The sequence below is a fragment of the Chlorocebus sabaeus genome, chromosome 23, assembly GCF_047675955.1.
Source record: "Chlorocebus sabaeus isolate Y175 chromosome 23, mChlSab1.0.hap1, whole genome shotgun sequence".
In the NCBI taxonomy this organism is placed as follows: domain Eukaryota; kingdom Metazoa; phylum Chordata; class Mammalia; order Primates; family Cercopithecidae; genus Chlorocebus; species Chlorocebus sabaeus.
The window spans coordinates 390,647-411,448 of record NC_132926.1 but is presented as its reverse complement, the minus strand read 5'-3'; the positions used below and the strand labels follow the sequence as shown (position 1 = coordinate 411,448).

The window sequence follows — 20,802 nt, the reverse complement described above, 5'->3', positions numbered from 1 at the left end:
GAGATTTTTGGGGACTATTGGGGGAGGGTAATTATATTTTGCAATATGGGAAGAACATGAGATTTGGGGGTCATGGGGTGAAATGACATTGTTTGGACGTGTTTACCCTTCAAATCTCTTGTTGAATGTGATCTCAAATGTTGGTGGTGGGCCTAGTGGAAGGTGTCGAATCATGGGGGTGGATCCTTCATAAGTTGCTTAGCTCCATCCCCTTGGTGATGAGCGAGTCCTTGCTCTGTTGTTTCACATGAAAGCTGGTTGTTTAAAACAACCTGCCATGTTCCCCTTTTGGCTCTTGATTTCTCTCCTGATATATGATACAGTGGCCTTCCCTTTGCCTTCCTCCGTGATTGGATGCTTTCTGAGGTCTCATCCAAAGCTGAGCAGGTGCTGGTCCCATGCTTCTACTGCCTGCACAACTATAAACCAAATAATTTTTCTCTATAAATTAAAAAATATCTGAACAGATCGGTAGTTAATTATGAAATTGAATTTGTAATACAAATATTTATCAAGCAGAAGCCTAGGACTAGATGAATTCACAGCTGAATTTTACCAAACATACAAAAAAAATAGATGGTATCAATCTTACAGCAACTATTCTAAAACATTGAGGAGAAGGGATTCCTCTCTAACTCCTTCTACAAAACCAGTATCATCCTGACACTAAAATCTAGCAAGGAAACAACAGCAACAACAAAAACTACAGGCCAATATCTGATGAACATAGATGCAAATATCCTCAATGAAATGCTAGCAAACCAAATCCATCAGCATATCAAAAATATAATTCATCATGATTACATAGGTTTTATTCCTGGGATGCAAGGACTACTTACCATATGCGAATCAATAAATGTGATTTACCACATAAACAGAATTTAAAACAAAAATCATATGATCATCTCAATAGATGCAGAAAAAACATTCAATACAATTCAACATCCTTGCCAGGTGCGGTGGCTTACACCTGTAATCCCAGCACTTTGGAAGGCAGAGGTGGGAGAATCAACAGAGGTCAGGACCAGCCTGACCAACATGGAGAAACCCCATTTCCCCTAAAAATGCAAAATTAGCAGGGCATCATGGTGTATGCCTGTAATCCCAGCTACTCAGGAGGCTGAGAAAAAAGAATGGCTTGAACCCGGGAGGTGGAGGTTGCAGTGAGCCGAGATCACACCACTGCACTCCAGCCTGGGCAACAGAGCAAGACTCCATCTAAAAAACGAAACAAAACAAAACAAAACAAAACAAAGCAAAACAAAATCTGAAATCATATCAACTATTTTTTCTGACCAAAGTGAAAGAGTATTAAAAAATCAGTACAGGAGGAATTTTTTTCCCGACTGCCTTTGGCTCCCTCCCTGTCTCTTGTCACCACCTTTTTCTTCCTCTATCTACCCCAAAACTTTTTCCCCACCATTTTTTCCCCATTGTCTTTTTGCAAAGCCTTCTATACTCACCCACTCACTACCGTTTTCCTGACCCATCTACCCAAAAACTTCTCCCCACCGTCTTTTCTCCCTCTCCCTGGCCACTTTTTCCCCCCTCCTGCTCTCATCACCCTCTTTTGCTCCTCCACCTTCCCAAAAACATTTCCCCCATCTTTTCCCAAAGCCTTCTCCCCACTCCTGCTGTTCGCCACCCTCTTTCCCCCTCCATCTACCCAAAAACTGTTTCCCCATCGTCTTTTTTTCCCTTCCTCCTTGTCACCCTCTTTCCCTTCTCCATCTACCCAAAAACATTTCCCCGCCGTCTTTTCACAAAGTCTCCTCCCTACTCCTGCTCACCACCCTCTTTTACCCATCTACCTCCCCAATTTTTGCCCGCTGTCTTTTCACAAAGCCTTCCCTGCTTCCCGCTCGCCCTCTTCTTTACTCTACCCTGCTTGCCACCCTCTTTTTGCCCTCCATCTACCCCAAACTATTTTCCCCATTGCCTTTTTCCCAACCCTCTTTCCCCACTCCCTCTGGCCACCCTCTCTATTCTCCTCCCATTCGCCACCCTCTTTTCCCCTTCTATCTACCTAAACACTTCTTACCCACTATCTTTTCTTTCTGCATTTTCTTTTCTGCCCATTGTCTTCTTGCAAAACCTTTTCTCCTTCCCACTCGCCACCCTCTTTATCCTTGTCCTGCTGGCCATTCTCTTCCCCCTCCATCTACCTAAAAGCTTCTCTCCTCTTTCTTTTCACAGAACCTTCTTTTTCCTCCCTCTCTGCACCCTCTTTTCTCTTCCCACTTGTCAACCTTTTCCCCCCTCCATCTACTCAAAATATTTTTACCAACCGTCTTTTTTCCCTTTCTTTTCTCCCAACCTTATTTTTGCAAACCTTCTCTTTCTCCTGCTCACCCCTGTTCCCTCATCGCCACCCTTTGTTTCCCCCTTCCATCTACCCAAAAACTTTTTCCCCACTCTTTCCGTGAAACCTCTCTCCCTCCTGTCACCACCTTGTTTTTCCCCCTCCATCTACCCCCCAATTTTTTTCCCACCATCTTTTCCTCACCATCTTTAGGCAATGCCTTCTCCTGCTTCCCTCTACCCCTCCATCTATCCGAAAACTATTTTCCCCTTCCTACCGCTCCAGCCACATTGCAGTCTCTGTCACCACCAACCACAGCAAGGCGAGCCGCGGTGCCGCAGACTACAGTCTCCAGCACGTGGCAGGGGATAGCCCTCGTCCTGGTCCTCTAAGCCGGGCATGAAGCAGCTCGGTGAGCAGACACAGCAGAGCCTGGAATGGCCTGACTCCTCTCCAGCACCATTTATATACTGAGGTTATGCATATGAGGTTTCTGGACTACACATTCCAGGATTGGATAAGAGAAAGCCCGGAGGCCTACTGGGATTGCACTTTATTATCATGTTCTGATTGGATAGAGCAAGTCTTAGGACAACCAATCAGAGTATGAAAATAAAGTCCAGCCCAGCGCGGTGGCTCAAGCCTGTAATCCCAGCACTTTGGGAGGCCGAGGCGGGCGGATCACGAAGTCAGGAGATCAAGACCATCCTGGCTAATACGGTGAAACCCCGTCTCTACTAAAAATACAAAAAAAAGAAATTAGCCGGGCGTGGTGGCGGCGCCTGTAGTCCCAGCTACTCTGGAGGCTGAGGTGGGAGAATGGCGTGAACCTGGGAAGCGGAGCTTGCAGTGAGCCGAGATCCCGCCACTGGGGGCGACAGAGCGAGACTCCGTCTCAAAAAAAAAAAAAAAAAAGTCCAATGAGAGAAGACCTAGAGGTTTCTCTCACCCAATCAGAACACGTAGTCCAGAAGCCCTGCGCATAACTCCCTGCGCATGCTCAGGGGGCCTCCCGCCAGTTTAGGCTCTCCTGGATCTCCCGCCCAGCCCTGTGTTCCCGGCTTAGAGGACCAGGAGGAGGGGGAGCTGGAGGCTGGAGTCTGCAACACCGCCGCTCGTCTTGCTCGGGATGGTGGTGGCAACAGAGATGGCACCGTGGCTGGAGCGTTAGGAGGGCGGCCAGAGTGTTAGTGCGGCCTGAGCGGTAGGAGGGGGCCAGAGCAGTAAGATGGCGGCCGGAGCAGCAGGAGGGGGCCCGGAGCGGTTTGATGGCGGCCTGAGGGGCAGGAGTGGGCCGGAGGGGTTTGCCGGAGCAGCAGGAGGGGGCCCGGGGCGGTTTGATGGCGGCCTGAGGGGTAGGAGCGGGGCGGAGCGGTTTGATGGCGGCCTGAGGGGTAGGAGTGGGCCGGAGGGGTTTGCCAGAGCAGCAGGAGGGGGCCCGGGGCGGTTTGATGGCGGCCTGAGGGGCAGGAGGGGGCGAGGGGTTTGATGGCGGCTGGAGCAGCAGGAGGGGGCGAGGGGTTTGATGGCGGCCTGAGGGGTAGGAGGGAGACAGAGCTGTTTGATGGCAGCCTGAGGGGTCGGAGGGGGCGAGGTTTTTGATGGCGGCCTGAGGGGTAGGAGGGGCCGGAGCGGTTTGATGGCGGCCTGAGGGGTAGGAGGGGGCCCGGAGCAGTTTGATGGCGGTCTAAGGGGTCGGAGGGGGTGGAGCGGTTTGATGGCGGCCTAAGGGGTCGGAGGGGGCGGAGCGGTTTGATGGCGGCCTGACGGGTAAGAGCGCCGCGTGAGCTTCCGGAGGGGGTCCAGAGCCATAGTGAGGGGCCGGAGCAGTAGGAGGGTGGCTGGCAGCAGGAGCTGCTGTTGATCAGCTAGAGGTTTAGGAGAAGGTGGGGCCCATGCCTGATGCTGGCGGCTGAAGCCTTGGCCACTGCGGCTCGCCTGGCTGCAGTTGGTGGTGGCGACGGAGACAGCAACCCTGTTAGAGTGGTAGAAAGGCGCAGGGTGGGTGCGCTCTTTGCAGCTGCACTGCCCGCTTGTGGGGTGGTGGGGAGCAGGTTTGGTGTGCTTTTGGGGCTGCACTGCCTGCTGTGGGGGGCTGGTGGGTGGCGCTATCAGGCGTTGCATCAGGCTGGCGGTGGGGCAGGTTGGCTGTGCTTAGGGTCTACATTGCCTGAGGTGGGGGGGTTGGAGGCAGGTTGTGTCCACTGCCAGCGGCTCGGGGCACGGCTTAGGGGCATTATTAGCTGCTGCACTGGCTGATGCAGGGGGCGGGTTGGGTGAGCTATCCTGGGCTACAATGCCAGCAGCCATGCCGACTGGCAGGCAGTTGGGGGTGCTTTAGGGGAACTGTCAAATGCTGCACTGCTCCTGGGGGAAAGTGGGGTGAGGGGTTGGTTGCGTGCACTAACTCGGCGTTGACTGCCCGAGACAGGAGCAGGTTGGGGTGCTATCTGGGACTTTGTTGCTTGTGGTCGGGGTGTGGGGCGGGTTTGGTGGGGCTCTATTTGGTGCAGCAACGCGGGTGGCAGGGATGGGTTGTGGACACTATCAAGTGTTACACTGCCGGGTTCAGAGGAGTGGTTTGGGGGCGCGCTCAGGGTTACGCTGCCTGCAGCAGTCTCTGGGTGTGTTGTGGGCACAATCTGGGGGCTACGCTTGTTGGGCGGGGCAGGTTGGGGTCCTATCAGGGGGGCTGCTCTGCTGCTGCCAGCCTCCACCTCTGTGGAGGTGGCCGCGACAGTGGTGGCCTCTGAGGAAGGGCCCGGGCCGTTCTCCTCTTCCCGGACTCAAGGCTCTAGAGGGTGAACTTCTGCTCGTGTTGGAGCGCAGAGGGCACACAGAGTTTTCGCGGCAATCCCCTGAGCACCGCAGGGCCCACGCACCCACCGTGATTCCCCGACCCTTGCCCTCTTGCTCCGTGTTGTGGAGACCATCTGGGAGCCCCAGTCATGGAGTAGTAGGCACCAGGGGGTCTCAGGGCCCTGTGGATGGAGGAGTCAGGAATGGGAACTGGTACTTTGGTGGGGAGGACTGGCTGGGTCTGAGTTTCCGCTATTTTTGCTCCCCAAGGAGCCCCGGGCACTGTGGTGTCTCCAGTCCCCACCCCAGGTCAGGTCAGGCGGCCAGCTTGGTCCAGGAGGAGAGGCTGGACTTTGGAGGGTGGGTGTGAGTGCCTTCGCTGAAACTGGCCCCTGCCACCGAGTGGCCAGCGTGACAACGTGAGGCTCTGACACTGCCACTTTCTGCATCCTGTTGTAGGTTTTTCTGGCTTTGCCTGCCCAGCTGCTCCAAGCCAGGCTGGTGAAGGAGGAGTCTCCTGTGGTGAGCTGGAGGTTGGAGCCTGAAGATGGCACAGCTCTGCAATTCATCTGTGGTTGTGGCGGTGACGGTGATGGAGACTGCAGCTCAACAGGAGCAGTGGGAGGATACCCATGGAGGCCAGGTGGTAGGAACCTTGGAGGGTGGACGGGTGCATAGAGGGTGACAGCAGAGCTGATTCCGTTGGCATCAGCGCTAATGGTGGCAACAGCAGCAAGTCTAGGGGCCAGGAAGGGGGAGTAGGAGAACTTTGGGGCCCAGCCCGGCCTGGGGTGGGTAAGAAGCTGCCGGTTCTGTACCACAGGCCTCAATGACAGTGGTGGAGGTGCAGCCAGGGCAAGGAGGAGTCGTTCCCCTTCTCCTGCGGTCTGTGGAGGGTGCCCTCCTGCTGGTGTCTGAGCCAGGTGTGAGTGCCAGCATTGTCTCATTCTTAACAGAATTTAGGGGGCGACTATTTGTGTATTTTTTTGTTTTTCGTTGTGATAACCCTTAAGGGACAAAAGGCTGCTTTGGCTGGGTTTCAGTGTGGTGGGATCCCCCATGTCAGACAAAGGGTGCTTTCCTGGCAAGGTGTGTGTTGGAGGGAGTTCACCAAAGGGAAGAAAGGGAACCTTCCAGGAGGGTGGCTGCTGTGGCAGATTCCCTGCTTCTGGGCACCCTTTGGGTCACCTGGTTTTCCCTGTGGAAGAGGCGAGGCTTAGACCGGTATCACTTGTACGGTCAAAGAGGCATCGTGGCTGGGCCAGTTGATTTGACCTTGCTGCTGCTTCAGCCCACCTGCCCATGGTGTCACCTTGGGAAAGTGGAACCTCAGGCCACAGGGGCAGAGGCTTCTCTGGCAGGCTGATTGCTGTAGTGGATTCTGTTCTGCCTGCTGTTCAGAAGGGCTTCTATGGCCAGGAACTGATGCTGGGACTCTCCTGTTGGTGTCCTGCTACCTCCGTGTTGTCTCTGGGTTCTCAGGGACTCTCAGATCTGTGAGGACAAAAAGATTTCCTGGCTAGTTTGCGTGGTGTGGTTGGGATCCCTTTTGCTACATGCCCCTCAAACACCCTAGTGCCTCTAGGGGAAAAGGGAATTTTAGATTTAATGGAGAATGTGTCTATGTTGGCTGCTTATTGTTAGCAAACTTCTGAACAATTCTAAGGTCATGGCAGAATGGTCGCCTCTTGTTGGGTAGACTCCAGCTCCATTGGAGAAGAGACGAGCTTACCTGGGCTGTGTTTTCTTGCTAGCCTGAGGGTTGGAAACACTAGGTTTTTGTCTCCTTTTCCAGTTGAGTTAGGGAAGTGCCATGCATTATCACGAAACAATTCCTTCAGTTCTGAAGCACTGTCCAGCATTCTCCTTTCAGTGAGATAATAAGGGAGGGTTCCTACTCTAAAGGGAAACGGAATGGTATTTTTATATTGTATGACAAGAAATACAAAATAATTCTGAAAAATTTAGTCATTCTTCTTTTAAATTTAGAAACCCCTTATTTATATTTATAATATTTAAAACTATTAAAAATTAAGATGTCATAATTAAGATAATCTTTTAATGTTTTATATGAATTAGCATTTAGCATACGACCATAACAAATTATTTGAATTATGTTACCAATTCAGATTTCTTTCTGATTATTACAAATCTGTTTGTAAAATTTTATTTTGTCATTTATTAAATTTTCGTATAATTAGTTGCTACATTGCAGGTGTAGGAACTTCTAATATTAAGCGTGATTACAAATACTTCAGTTTTCATGTCTTTTTATTAATAGTCTAAACTTATGAAATGCTTTGTGCATTAGTATTGGTAACTATTTTTAGTATGAATTATCATTTGAAAAATGTTAAGAACATAGCTTTCCCATATTATTTATCTTTTCGAGGTAGAGTCTCACTCTGTCGCCCAGGCTGGAGTGCAGTGGCATGACCTCGGCTCACCACAACCTCTGCCTCCTGGGTTCAAGTGATTTCTCCTGCCTCAGCCTCCTGAGTAGCTGGGATTACAGGCATGGGGCACCACGACTGTCTAATTTTTATGTTTTTGGTAGAGAAGAGGTTTTACCACATTGGTCATGCTGGTCTCGAACTCCTGACCTCAGGTGATCCACCTGCCTTGACCTCCCAAAGTGCTGGGATTGCAGGCATGAGCCACCATGCCCAGCCTGTTTTACATACAGGGTCTTCCTCTGTTGACCAGGTTGAAGTGCAGTGGTGTAGTCATAGCTCACTGCAGGCTCAAACGATCCTCTTGCCATGGCCTCCCAAAGTGCTGGGATTACAGGCATGGGCCACTGCGCCTGGCCTGAATTGTAATAATTTTACAGTTTGCCTCAAACAAGGGCTGACATCTGGGCAAGGTCTGCTGGGGGCCTCCCACATGCAGGCAGTCTGTGCTGTGCCCTCCACCAGCGCTGAGGGCCACTTGCCCACAGGCACCCCTCTCCTTTCCCCTCTGGGGAAGGCCAGAAGTGACTTTTGAGGTGACCTGAGGGACTTTGTCTGGAAAAGGGTGTGAAGCTGAAGCTGATGGCCTCAGTGCCCAAAGGGGAACACTTCACACTGGCGTTTGGAAGCCACAGGCCTGACAGTGGGTCCTGGTCTTGGGGGTCTCAGTCACCTGGCCACCCATTCCCCCCTCACCTAGCAGGCTGCCCACACCCCCTTCTATGTGTCTGTGCTCAGCCAATCAGGCAAGCCAAGGTTATAGCCCTCCCTGCCCTGGGCCCTGGCTCCATGAAGTACCATGGGCCTTGGAAGACCTCCCCAATTCATCCTGTCTCCCCAGTATCTTCCGCCAAGGCAGAAGTTTCCCTGGGCCCCTGCTCTGGCCGCTTCCTTGGCACAGTTTATAGCTGTGCCTGACACAGCCCACCTACCTGGCTTCTGTCCGAAACCTGCAGCCAGGCCATGTGACAGCCGCTGCCTGTGCCCAAACATCCAGCCCCACCCAGGAGAGCCAGACACTCACACAATCTCACCCACACATCCTCACCTGCCTGGCCCTGCCGCGCCCCCACCCCATCCTCCCTCTAAACCTACTGGGGCAGCAGCTTCCCCTACATTCCTCTTGCTCCACCTCCTTGAGCTGGTTCACACACAGATTCCCATGCCCTTGGCAGGTTGGTCATGGCCCTGGCAGTTCTGAGGACAGGATGGGTACAGGACTGTGTGCACCATAGAAAGGTCAGGGAGTGCAGCCTCCTACTCTATGCCAGCTGCCAGCCCCTGGAGCTTTCCAGGCTGATGGGGACAAAGAATGCACCAGAGGGGATGGTGACCATTGTCCCCGGGTTAGTCCACCATGGGACTGATGGGAGGTTCACAGATGTACTGAGTGCCCTGTTGCATTGGTCCTCAGGGGCAGGTGCTGAGATGGAGTTAGGAGAGCAAAGGAAGGGAGCTGGGCATGGTGCCTCATGCCTGTAAATCCTAGCACTTGGGGAGGCCCAGGTGGGAGGATTTCTTGAGACCAAGAGTTTGAGACCAACCTGGGCAACACAGCAAGACCCTGTCTCTACAAAAAAAATTAAAAATTAGCCAGGCGTGGTGGCTGTATTCCCAGCTACTCGGGAGGCTGAGGTAGGAGGAACAGTTGAGCCTAGGAGTTGTCAATAGAAATCAAGTGTCGGGATATTGAGAATAGCATTATAATGAGGGTCCAGAGTATGTTATTAATACTAATGGTATAATTTTGAGCTTCTGATATATACACAAGCATATGTGTAGCTACACCAAGGATTGTGCTCAAGATTTGACTTACATTAGCTTGTTTAAGCCTCTTCCACACACTGTTTGAGGCAGGTACTATTATTACTGTTTTATGGATGACAAAACTGAGAAGCAGAAAATTTAGGAAACTTGCCCAAGATCACACAGCAAAGAAGCAGACACCAGAACCAGAGCCCTCGGCTCACAAACTTCACTGCCTTCGCTCCTAGGCTCTCTGTTACTCTGACCATCTCTCAGCCAGGAAGTCACTCCCTATGGTTAAATATTTCTATTCTCAAAACATGTGAGAGAGGGAGCCTTGAGATGTGTTACCTAAGCCCTAAGGGTTTCTCCTACCATTTCAGAGAGAGAGAAGCTTTTCTTTGCCCCTGAACTGTGACAAAGAAAACAGGAGGAAACAGCCATCAGAAGAGTAAAAATCTCTTATCTTCGCAAATAAGAATTCACTCTGACTGAGCTCTTTTGCATGCAGCACTGGGAAAAGACCTTGTTTTTTATTCTATCAAGTTCCCCATTTAACAATTTATTGAGAACCTGTTGTGTACCCGATGCACTGCTGGCATTGGGCATGTAAAAATCAGTGTAGCGTGGTCCTTTCTCCAAGCAACTCAATCTACTGCTTGGTTCTCTTTTCTGGATCATTTTAATTATGCTTCTCCTTTAAGTAAAGGACAGAGAAGTAGCACTGAGTCAGATTTTTGCCACTAGTCTTATACAGGTGACCTATTTTTCTTAATGCTCCCCACACATGGGATCTGAGCCAGCTGAGCCCAGAAACCTCCCAGGCTGAGAACGTAGTGTGGCACTTCAGCACATGAGACTGTGCAGGAGTCCATAAAACTGGCATGTTAGCCACAGAAATCCTGCCAAGCGTTCGGGAATAGAAGGGGTGGATAGATTTTCCTAATCTCATGGATATCAGGCACCAGGCAACCTTGCCCCTGGAATGGAGACATCTCAGGCAGGGGTTGTCACTGTTCCAAGCTCCCGTTTGATGCCATTTTGATCCTGGGTGTAGAGTTGCCACATGGAGAGAGAAACCACCAGAATATATAAGTGAGAAAGGAATGGAAAGATGGACAGATGCCTAGATAGATACACAGATACTTTGCTGAAGTCTGGGACAGTGGAACGTAGGAAGAGAACCTCAGATAGGGAGAGAACAGTAGATTGATTGTGGTAAAGGGAAGGCTTCACTGTGTTATTCAATATACTTGTTGAATTGTTTAAACAATATGTATATCTTTATAATTAAAAGAGAATTTGGGGCCGGGCATGGTGGCTCGCACCTGTAATCTCAGCACTTTGGGAGGCCGAGTTGGGTGGATCACGAGGTCAGAAGTTTGAGACCAGCCTGGCCAACATGGTGAAACACCATCTCTACTAAAAATACAAAAAATGGGCTGGGTGCGGTGGCTCAAGCCTGTAATCCCAGCACTTTCGGAGGCCGAGACGGGCAGATCACAAGGTCAGGAGATCGAGACCATCCTGGCTAACACGGTGAAACCCCATCTCTACTTAAAAAATACAAAAAACAAGCCAGGCGTGGTGGTGGGCACCTGTAGTCCCAGCTACCCGGGAGGCTGAGGCAGGAGAATGGCATGAACCCGGGAGGCAGAGCTTGCAGTGAGCTGTGATAGAGCCACTGGACTCCAGCCTGGGCGACAGAGTGAGACTCCGTCTCAAAAACAAAATAAAACAAAACAAAAAACTAAAAAAGAGAGTTTGGGCTTTAGAATAAGACTGGAGTGTGAAGCCTGGCTTCCACTATTTCTGAGAGCTATGTGACTGTGGGCAGATTGTTTCAGATCTCTAAACCCTCAATTCCCTTGTTTATGAAATGGAGGTCGTGGGGATTGAATGAGATTAAGTCCTGTATAAAATGCTGAAGGAGCTGTCAATAACATCAGCTCTTTATAATTATTAATAGCATTAGGCGAGGCTGAGAGTCAGCTACAGAGGAGACCTCTGTGGGCAGAAGAGAACCACAGAGGAGGTAGCTAGTAGCAGTAGAGCCGAGCAAGGAATGGGTTCCATTTAATGCGGTGTCAAGTGCCCCCTTGTTAGGGAGATGCACCTCCCTCCCTTCTCCACCTGCCAGCACTTGTTTTCTCCTTGGGAAACACCCAGGATGGCAAGCTTTGTATACGGTAAGGTGGCTAAGAGCATGAGCCCTGGCTTCATTAGTTTTCCATTCTAGCTGTGCCACTTACTTGCTCTTAGTCAGGTTCCTCACCTGTAGTATGGGAATGGTAATTGTATCTACCTCAAGAGTTGTCTTACCAATTAAGTGAGTTAATGCATGGGAAAGGCTCAGAAGAGCCTGGCACAGAGCAAGTGATTTATAAATATGAGTTTATATTGTATACTCTGATTGTAGAGTAATCCTAAGACTTTCGAAGACCCTGAACACCCAACATTTTATCAAACATACTGAAAGTCACCCACATTTCATGTTAATTATTATTATTATTTGCTGTAGTATGTTTAAAAGAGGTTTTAATGATTTTGCTTGTGGAAGTGGTTGACTGTGACTAACTCATAGCTATGAGGCCTTAGCAATCGCTGGACATGTTTGAAATCCCTTTCAAAGTGAGTAATTCTAAGGAACAAATTGTTTTTAAGTGTAATACAATTTCTATGAACATCAAACTTAACAATTAATGATGTTTACATAACTTTCCATTATGTAGACATTTAATTAAACTTTTTTTTTTTTTTTTTTTTTTTTTTTTTTTTTTTTTTTGAGACAGAGTCTCGCTCTGTCGCCCAGGCTGGAGTGCAGTGGCTGGATCTCAGCTCACTGCAAGCGCCGCCTCCTGGGTTCATGCCATTCTCCTGCCTCAGCCTCCCGAGTAGCTGGGACTGCAGGCGCCCGCCACCTTGCCCAGCTAGTTTTTTGTATTTTTTTAGTAGAGACGGGGTTTCACTGTGTTAGCCAGGATGGTCTCGATCTCCTGACCTCATGATCCACCCACCTCAGCCTCCCAAAGTGCTGGGATTACAGGTGTGAGCCACTGCGCCCAGCTTAATTAAACTTTTAACTATTTCGATTTTTCAGTTTTCTCTTTTTGTATTTTGAAGCCAAAAAAAAAAAAAAAAAAATGTGTTTCAGACCTCAGGTAAGGGAATAGATGAAAGCGGTCAGCCAGGGACCAGAAAGACCTCTCGGCCAGCCTCCTGAAGCTGTGGTTCAGCAGAACCAGGCAGCGCCTGAGTGCAGAAGGGACCTGTAACCTTATCCACCCCTGTTCTTCCGTCTTATGAATGGAATAACTCATGTCCAAGAAGGGGAGTGACTTGCCCAGAAGATAGTGTAATTTGATTCTTAAATGCAGAGTCCTGAGCCCTTTCATACTTGTTGTTGTTTGTTTGTTTTACACGTTCCAAGATGATATTCAAGGAGTGGCTCTCAAAGCCCAGGGGAGTGACCTCATGAGAGATGAAGGTAGCTGATGTGGGAAGGCTCGTACAGGTCCACCTGGGGTGCACGTCTGTGTAACTCAATGACCAAATCGACAGTGACTTGAACTCGCAGCCAGGGGAGTGTGGGTGAAGTACGAGCAGACGTTTCCACCAGCTGTTAAAACCTAGCAGGGGCATTAGGAATCAATCGCAAACTGTGCCTCCTGTGACTTGGCAAACCTCCATGAGGAAGGTTCAAGGGAGGGGAAGAGCAGTCACAGGTCTCCACCAGCCAAGAGTAAATCCGAGCAGAGAGCTAAGCACTTTTGTGCCCTCTGGAGCAAGGCAACCCCATAACCTTGCAGAGATTTGGGAATGATGGAAGCTGGGGAGCTACATGGCCATGTCAGGAGGATGAAGAGATCGCCAGGCAGCTGCCATCAAGTTAGGATTCAGAGTGGTCCTGGAGGAGAAGGGGAGATGCCCCTGCCCAGGACCACACAGGACAGAAGGGTGTCTGGACAGTGCCAGGCCATGTTCAGAAAGTGAAGGGCCTTTCCAATAGGAAGGTTATGGGCCCAAACACTGAGTGCCTCTGTGTGGCTGGCATATTCAGTAAGTGTTAAAGGAAGGGAGAGAGAAACTGCGAGGGAAGAAAGGAGGAGTAGGAGCACCTGGACAGCACGTGCTGTCGCTCTGAGCCTCCTCCATGTCTACAGTTGGTGGCTTCTACCTTACATCTTTATACCTTGGAATTGGACAAAATGTATTTTCTCTTGGTCATTAGGGCACTGATGCACAATTTCAGTATGACCTTGTTGGTTCGTTCCACCTGGTCGTTAAGGTTCTGGGGACTGTTATGAAGCAGTATCATGCAGGAGAAGAAGGCAGGCAAACCTGGTTTCGAATTCCAGCCTCGCCACTGTGTAGCTGTGGAACCACAGAGACATTCTGTAACCTCTCTGAAAGTGAGTTTCTTCATCTGGGCAATGGGCACTAAGAATTTCTGCTTCCCAGGGCTCTAGCAATGTGCTAACACAGTCCCTGCTACATCGTAGCAGAGGCCCATTAGAGTTCCTTCTCATGTCTCATGGTCAAGGTGGTCTTGCCTGAAACTAAGACATAGCTCCTTGTACTGTTCAAGTCAGAGCAAGCCAAGTGTGCTTTGGGCAACTAATGTGCCTAAGCCTGAGTCATGAGAGGCCTAAAAAGGAACAAGGCGTGGCTCTGGACCTCAGGGAAACAGAGTCAGATGTGGGGGAGACATAGATTTGAAGGAAAAAAAAAAAAAAAAAAGAGCACCAGGCTTGAGTTCTGGAGTCTAGGTTATCTTCCTGGCTTTGCCACTAATTTGCTAAGTATCCTTGATGAAGTCACAGTAGTTCTCTGAATCTGTTTCCTCTTCTCTCCTGCAAGGGCAAAACTTGATGGTCTCTAAGATTCATCCTGGTTAAGCAAGTGCTAAGCTGCATGGCACAAATTTCAGATGCTTCTTTAAGTGTGTCCAAGAAGAAAATTCTCAGAGACATTTGGAGTGCCTGGGAGCAGCTAGAAACAGTTCGGGAAATGATGCCAAGATTTAGCCACAAGTGATACTGCTAACTTAAGAGTCTGCCCCTGATCTCATGGGGTCTTAAATTCTTCCCTCCAGTCCTTCTCTCTTGGGTTGTATTAGAAAGATCACTGAAGTGACCTTAAGCACAACAGGTTGGATTCAGGTTAGATTTAAGGAGGGACTTCCAAACAAATGCTTTTGAAGGATGAGCTTGTAAGTGAACAGAGAGAAGGGCATCGTCTACTTTTTAGAAGCCTTAAGATGCTGGGTACAAGTATATTTTGCATTCCTGAAAAGCTGTGTGCTAAGAAAATACATTGAATCAGTCCTGCCTAAAATGCACGGGAGTGTTCACTATTTAGAGGCATGGGGCTGCCCTTAAATTCACCTGTTTATAAATACAGCTTTGTTTAGCCCGGTTTTTAAGGTGAAGGTTCCCTAGCTGGATCTCTCTCACAAAAAGTTCAAATGTAATCTTTCTCAGAAGCTGAGAAATAAATTCAGTTCTTTCTCAAGGTTGCTTTCCGATCTATGGGTCCAGGAATGCATCAAATATAAGGAAAATGCTTATGATGTTTCTGTATTGGCCAACATTCCTGGTTTCTGTCCCTGGAGGACCTGCAGAACCAGCCGTCTCTTCCTTGCATGTATCTCAATCGTGAGCACCAGGCCAAACCACAGGAGCAATACCCCTGCTCTGAAGAGTTTCGTCTGGGGCCTACTGGGTGTTGAGTAGAAGTTGGAATCTGATTTGACTTCTATTTACTTTGCACCTTGTACTTTGCAGTAACAAGACTGTCAGTACCATGAGGGCAGGGACTGTGTGATTTGCTTCTCATTGCTTGGCACGGAACGGGTACACAATAAGTGATGATGAATGAATGAATGAATGAAAATGGACACATCAATTCTAGTTGACTTTCTGGCCTTTGGCCGGGTACTTAACTGCTCTGAGTCCCAGTTTCTGCATCTGTAGCATGGGGGATAGTAAGAGTTCCTGCATCGCAGGATTGTCATCAGGATTCAATGAGACAAAATATACAAAGTACTTAGCGCATTGTTTAGAGTGTAATAGGCACTCAACCAGTGTTAGCTTAGTATTACTTTTTCTATGTAAGATTATGTTGTCCTTTCCACAGCCCGGTAAGGGGAAGTATACCATCCCCACTGAACAGATGAGAAAACCGAGGCTCAGAGGTGTCAGTGACTGCCCGAGGTCACAGGTGGGACTGGGACTCCTTGGTCTGTCCTCTTTCTGCTGCTCAGCAGTCTGGTGAAACTACAGAAGGACTCATTCCTGCTAATGGGGCACTAAAGGCAATGCACGAGGAACTCTGAGGAGTATGTGGAAATTCTCCTGGGTTTTCCAGCTCCCGAGAGTACCCTGGCTTTATGGGGTGAAGTCCTTTGATTGTCTCAGGTTCCTGATCTGTTCATGACCCTGTTAGCCCAAAAGCTGGCAGAGCTGCATGTGGTGCTACTGTTCTTTGTCTCCTTGACTCTCCCCTGCTCCCCACCTGCATCGCCTTACGCGTTTCTGATTTCCTTAAACATGCCTATTTGCAGAGACACACTGAGCTAAGCCGCAAGAGTGGAGGTTTCCAGTGGGAAGTCCACTGTGAGGGAATAGGGTGTCAGGAGAGGTCCTGCCAGCTCATCCTGACCAAGATGCTCGTATGCTGTGCTTTGGAAAACACAAGCAGCGCAAGAACATTTAAAATTCACTCAGTGGGTATTCTCCCTTTGTGGAACCGAGCAGACATGAGTGCAGGTGTGGAACATGACGTCCATATGGACATAGAAGGACAAAACACAGTCTTTGTCAACTTGATTATCTGCCCTGTGGTGAGAAATGAGGGCCTGGCTGAATGGAACACAGGGAACCTGGAAACTGTTTTGCAAAAAGAGGCATCTACCCCATTGACACTTTACTGCACTACTAATAGCAAGGAGCTTGTGAATCTATTAGATACGGTCTTTGCTGCCTTTCATGATTCTAAGCTTGGATTTCTGGGGACAGTGAAAAGCCCCAAAGGTGGGAAAAGCAAGAGGAGGGCAAACAAAGTCTGCAAATTCCATCATCCGAATAACAGGGCCGATGGTTTAGAGTGTTCTGCTTGAAAAGCTTGTGTGCATCTTTAAATTATAGCTTTCCATACACAGAGCAGCTATTCCCTTTAGCCCAGCCCCCTTTCCCTCTTATTAAAATAGGGCAAAGGGGTGCTTATTTTTCCTGGGTTTCTTTTTTGGTATGAATTTACAAAACGTGGTTTAAATACTGATTTTATAGGAACAATGTCACATTTTAAGATTCAGTGTTAGGCATGGAGCTCTCTTAAAGATTGTTAAGAAAGAATTAGTGCCAGGAAAGAAGCTGGTGTGCAGCAGTGTCCAGCAGTAGAGGCCATTCAGACAAGATTGTTAAGAAAGAATTAGTGCCAGGAAAGAAGCTGGTGTGCAGCAGTGTCCAGCAGTAGAGGCCCTTCAGACAGGAGAGGCTGTCATTCATTGGCTGCCCGGTCACCCTCATAATTGGTTGAGGGCAAAGGGGTCTCACCTTTTCATGCTTGTCTGTTTTGCCAAAAATACTTAAGATAATGGGGGAAAAATCTAGTATGCTTTGTTTCTCTGAAAGATAATGTTTTATTAGCCTTAGCAACTCATGGTTGGTTAAGGAATGAGGCAGATTCCTAGAATCCAAATCAAACAGCTCCCATTAGTAAATTACTGACTTATAAAATATTTAGGCCTAGGACTGGGCAGAAACAATATATGAAAATGTAGGTAGCATGGCAGAATATTCTGATGAGTAGAAATCATGTATAAAAAGCCCAAACTGACCGGGTGCGGTGGCTCACGCCTGTAATCCCAGCACTTTGGGAGGCTGAGGCGGGCAGGCCATGAGGTCAGGAGATCGAGACCATCCTGGCTAACATGGTGAAACCCCGGTCTCTACTAAAAATAGAAAAAATTAGCCAGGCATGGTGGCGGGTGCCTGTAGTCCCAGCTACTTGGGAGGCTGAGGCAGGAAAATTGCTTGAACCCGAGATCGCGCCACTGCACTCCAGCCTGGGTGACAGAGAGAGATTCCATCTCAAAAAAAAAAAAAAAAAAAAAAAGCACGTACTATTCCAAACAACTCTGGGGGAATCAGAAGATCCAAACAACTTTAGGGGAATCAGAAGATCATTCTGCAGAAGCAGAACTAGTGCGATGGCTTCATGTTACTAAAAACAAGTTATTGGGTCAACATAAGGAAGAACCTTCCAACAATTCTGATAATCCACAGGGTGAGGGAATTTCTGATTAGGTAGAGATTTCTCCCTTTCTGGAATCTTGCAAGCAGAGGTCACTGGATCTTTTATTGGGAATGCATCAGAGAGGATCATGCGTAAGGGTGAGTGTTGAACTAAAGGACCTTAGAGAGTCTGTCCAGTTCTGAGGCCCCCGACTGTATGTTACTTGGCTTTGACTAGATACTTTACTAACAGGTGCCATCCTAGTTATTCCACATCCTTAGAGTAACTGTAGATACAGAAAGATCTGGAAGTGGTTCTGTGGAGACCAGGTAGAATGCTCAGAGGGCAAAATAGGAAATACAGTAGGATGGAAAAGTTTGGCCAGGAAAAGAGGACACAAGCATTTTAGAGAGCTGAGCCTGCATAGTTGGAAGGAGTGCAAACAGCTTGTTTGGTCTCTGTTGAGGTCCAGATAAGAGTAAATAGGTTAAATGAAATTTAACCAATGTAAAGCTAGATCATCAGAGACAGAGAGTCAGATCTCAGGCTATCAGTCCCTCAAAGAATTGTCTTTATCGAAGGTAGATGAGGGAAGGGTCAGGTTGAGCAGCATTTTATGCTTTTGTGAAACTGATTAGGGCAAGGTCTGCCCTGCCTTTCTTAAGTTCTTTTATAAGGACCCATGATAAATTTCCACCAGTGCATAGTTCCAGAGAAGAAAATAATGTGGTTCCTACAGAAAACTATGTATGCCTTCCATGTCAAAAGGTAAAAACTGTGTACATTAGTACCTTTTATTTTCTTATGTGTTAGAGAATTCAGAAACAGATCCTTGGGTATTTATATCTGCTCAGTTATGGTGCCTGAAAGGTGCTGTTTCTGCTGCTTGTAGCAGATGAACTCTTTCCAGGCCATTGATAATATTAATATGTCTTGTTTTTCAGCCTGTCATTCATCTCACATCTTTTGGGAAGTGAGTCAGCTCAAATCTCATATACTCAAGATGATATGGAATAAAAAAACTTATTGATTGGAAAGAAACATGAGGTTCTAGGATAGGTTTTCAAGGTGGATTAGAGGATTTCTGTCACTTAAAATGATCAATAATGGAGGGCCAGTCATCTGACTCCACATTCTTGGCCTTCATTAGTCACTGCTACTGGTGTTGTGCTGTATTTGAGCCTCTATATTGTTGTCCATTCCTCGCACAATCCGTGGGTTTAGTTTCCATGGTTTGTTACTTGCAGTCAATTGTGGTCCAAAAATATTAAATGGAAAACCCACAGATAAATAATTCATAAGTTGTAAATTGTGCACTGTTCCGAGTCATGTGCTAAAATCCTACTCTCTCCACCTGGGATGTGAATCACCCCTTTGTCCAGTATATTCACACTGTACAGGAATGCATGTATAGGAAATATCATAGTGTATAGAGGGTTCAGTATAGGCTGTGAACTGAATATATATACTAAGGTCCGTAGTCTATATGGAGTCACTCTCCATGGATTCGGGCATCTACTGGGAGTCTTGGAACATATCCCTGAGGACCAAGAAAGATGACTGTAACTGTCAAGGTAAACACCCCAGTATATTACATGAGTGAGTGATGGCCGTGAGACACTGTTTATGTCAACCTGGTGCCCATTTGCAATTTCATGCATGTAGGCAGATCAGTCATATGTCCTATAGTTGTCATTGGCCATAGATGAGGGGGCATAAATGAGTAGCCCTCCAAGGGCAATTAACAGATCATCATCATCTCTGATGTTTCCACACCTAGGATAAAGGCTGTCAGAGTTCTGGTATCTGTGAAGGTTTGTGGAATTAAAAGGAATGGAATATAATTGAAGTGACTTGAACTGCACTGAAAAGAATTAAATTGAATTGCCTAGTCTTGCCTTGCATCGAGGGAATGTCTTACCTTTGCTGGCTCATCAACTCTAACAACAGAGCAAGAATAAGCATAGCATGCTAGAGTGCAGTGGCACGATCTTGGCTCACTGCAAGCTCCGCCTCCTGGGTTCAAGCCATTCTTCTGCCTCACCTCCCAAGTAGCTGGTACTACAGGCGCCCGCCACCACGCCCGGCTAATTTTTTGTATTTTTAATAGAGACGGGGTTTCACCGTGTTAGCCAGGATGGTCTCGATCTCCTGACCTCGTGATCCGCCCGCCTCAGCCTCCCAAAGTGCTGGGATTACAGGCGTGAGCCACTGCGCCCAGCCTAAACGTGTTCATTTTAAAAGTATTGACTGTGCACCTTTTACATCCAGGCACTGTGTTTTGTGCTGGGAAAATGTGATGGACTAAGCAGACATTTCTCTGCCTCGAGGAGCTCCACCTAAGGAAAGGACACAAGCACTAAACAAGTCTTGCATAAATAAATATCTAATTAAAATTGTGACAAGTGCTAAGAAGGAAACTTTAAATAAAGTTTTGTAAGAAGAATAGAAGCAAGACCAGGTGCAGTGGCTCACGCCTTTATAATCCCAGCACTTTGGGAGGCCGAGGCGGGCAGATCACTTGCGGTCAGGAGTTCAAGACCAGCCTGGCCAACGTGGTGAAACCCTGTCTGTACTAAAAAATAAAAAACATTAGCTGGGTGTGGTGGCGGGCGCCTGTGATCCCAGCTTCTCAGGAGGCTGAAGCAGGAGAATTGCTTGAACCTGAGAGGCGGAGCTTGCGGTGAGCGGAGATTGCACCACTGCACTCCAGCCTGAGTGAAAAAGCAAGACTGAAGAATAGAAGCCAGAACCTACTAGAACAAACCAGTTTGTCCACCTTGGAGAAAGCCGGTGTGTCGGAGTGGAGTGGTGGCTGATGAACCTGAGCTAAGAGCTTCACGCTTTATTGTGGCTGACTAGAGATGTGAGTGATAGGACTGGGTTTTTAGAAAGTCTACTCTGGTTGCTCCCTGGAGGGGAGGGAGCAAGACTGGAAATGGAGGACAGTTAGGAGGCTGTTGCTGTATGGTAAGGGAGACATGATGGTGGACTGACCTGGGGTGGAGAGAAAAGGAGAGAGTCTGGCCATGTTATAGGTGCAGTCAGAAAGAACTTGGTCAAGAGTTGGATGTGGCCAGAGAAAGTGGTAAAGATGTCAAAGGTTTCCATAGAGGCAGCTGGAAAGTAGGGGAGGATGGAGGTGCCATTTCCCAAGAGCAAGAAGAGAACCAGGTTTGGGGTGAGTGAAGACGTGCAGGTGAACTCCAGCCGAGCATCTTGAGTTTGAGATGCCTGCGGACATGCCACCTGGAGTTGTCAGAC

The 20,802-nt window shown here is 48.3% G+C and overlaps 2 long non-coding RNA genes across 5 annotated transcripts in view; one reads left to right on the top strand and one right to left on the bottom strand.

Annotated features, from left to right (window-relative positions):
* The window catches only part of LOC140709931 (uncharacterized), a 99,670-nt gene that overhangs the window by 33,579 nt on the left and 45,289 nt on the right, over positions 1–20,802 (top strand). The window contains exons 1-2 of one of the 4 annotated variants that reach the window (XR_012090717.1): positions 3,198–3,488; positions 5,561–5,747. This is a non-coding gene — a long non-coding RNA (uncharacterized lncRNA). Of the gene's footprint in view, positions 1–3,197; positions 3,507–3,928; positions 3,957–5,560; positions 5,748–20,802 lie in introns of those variants that run through there. The other 3 variants (XR_012090716.1, XR_012090719.1, XR_012090718.1) reach the window with 3 other exon arrangements.
* Positions 117–2,737, bottom strand: LOC140709934 (uncharacterized). Its single transcript, XR_012090722.1, has 2 exons — positions 2,580–2,737; positions 117–419 (listed from the first exon to the last, which is right to left on the bottom strand). It is a non-coding gene; the product is annotated as an uncharacterized lncRNA (long non-coding RNA).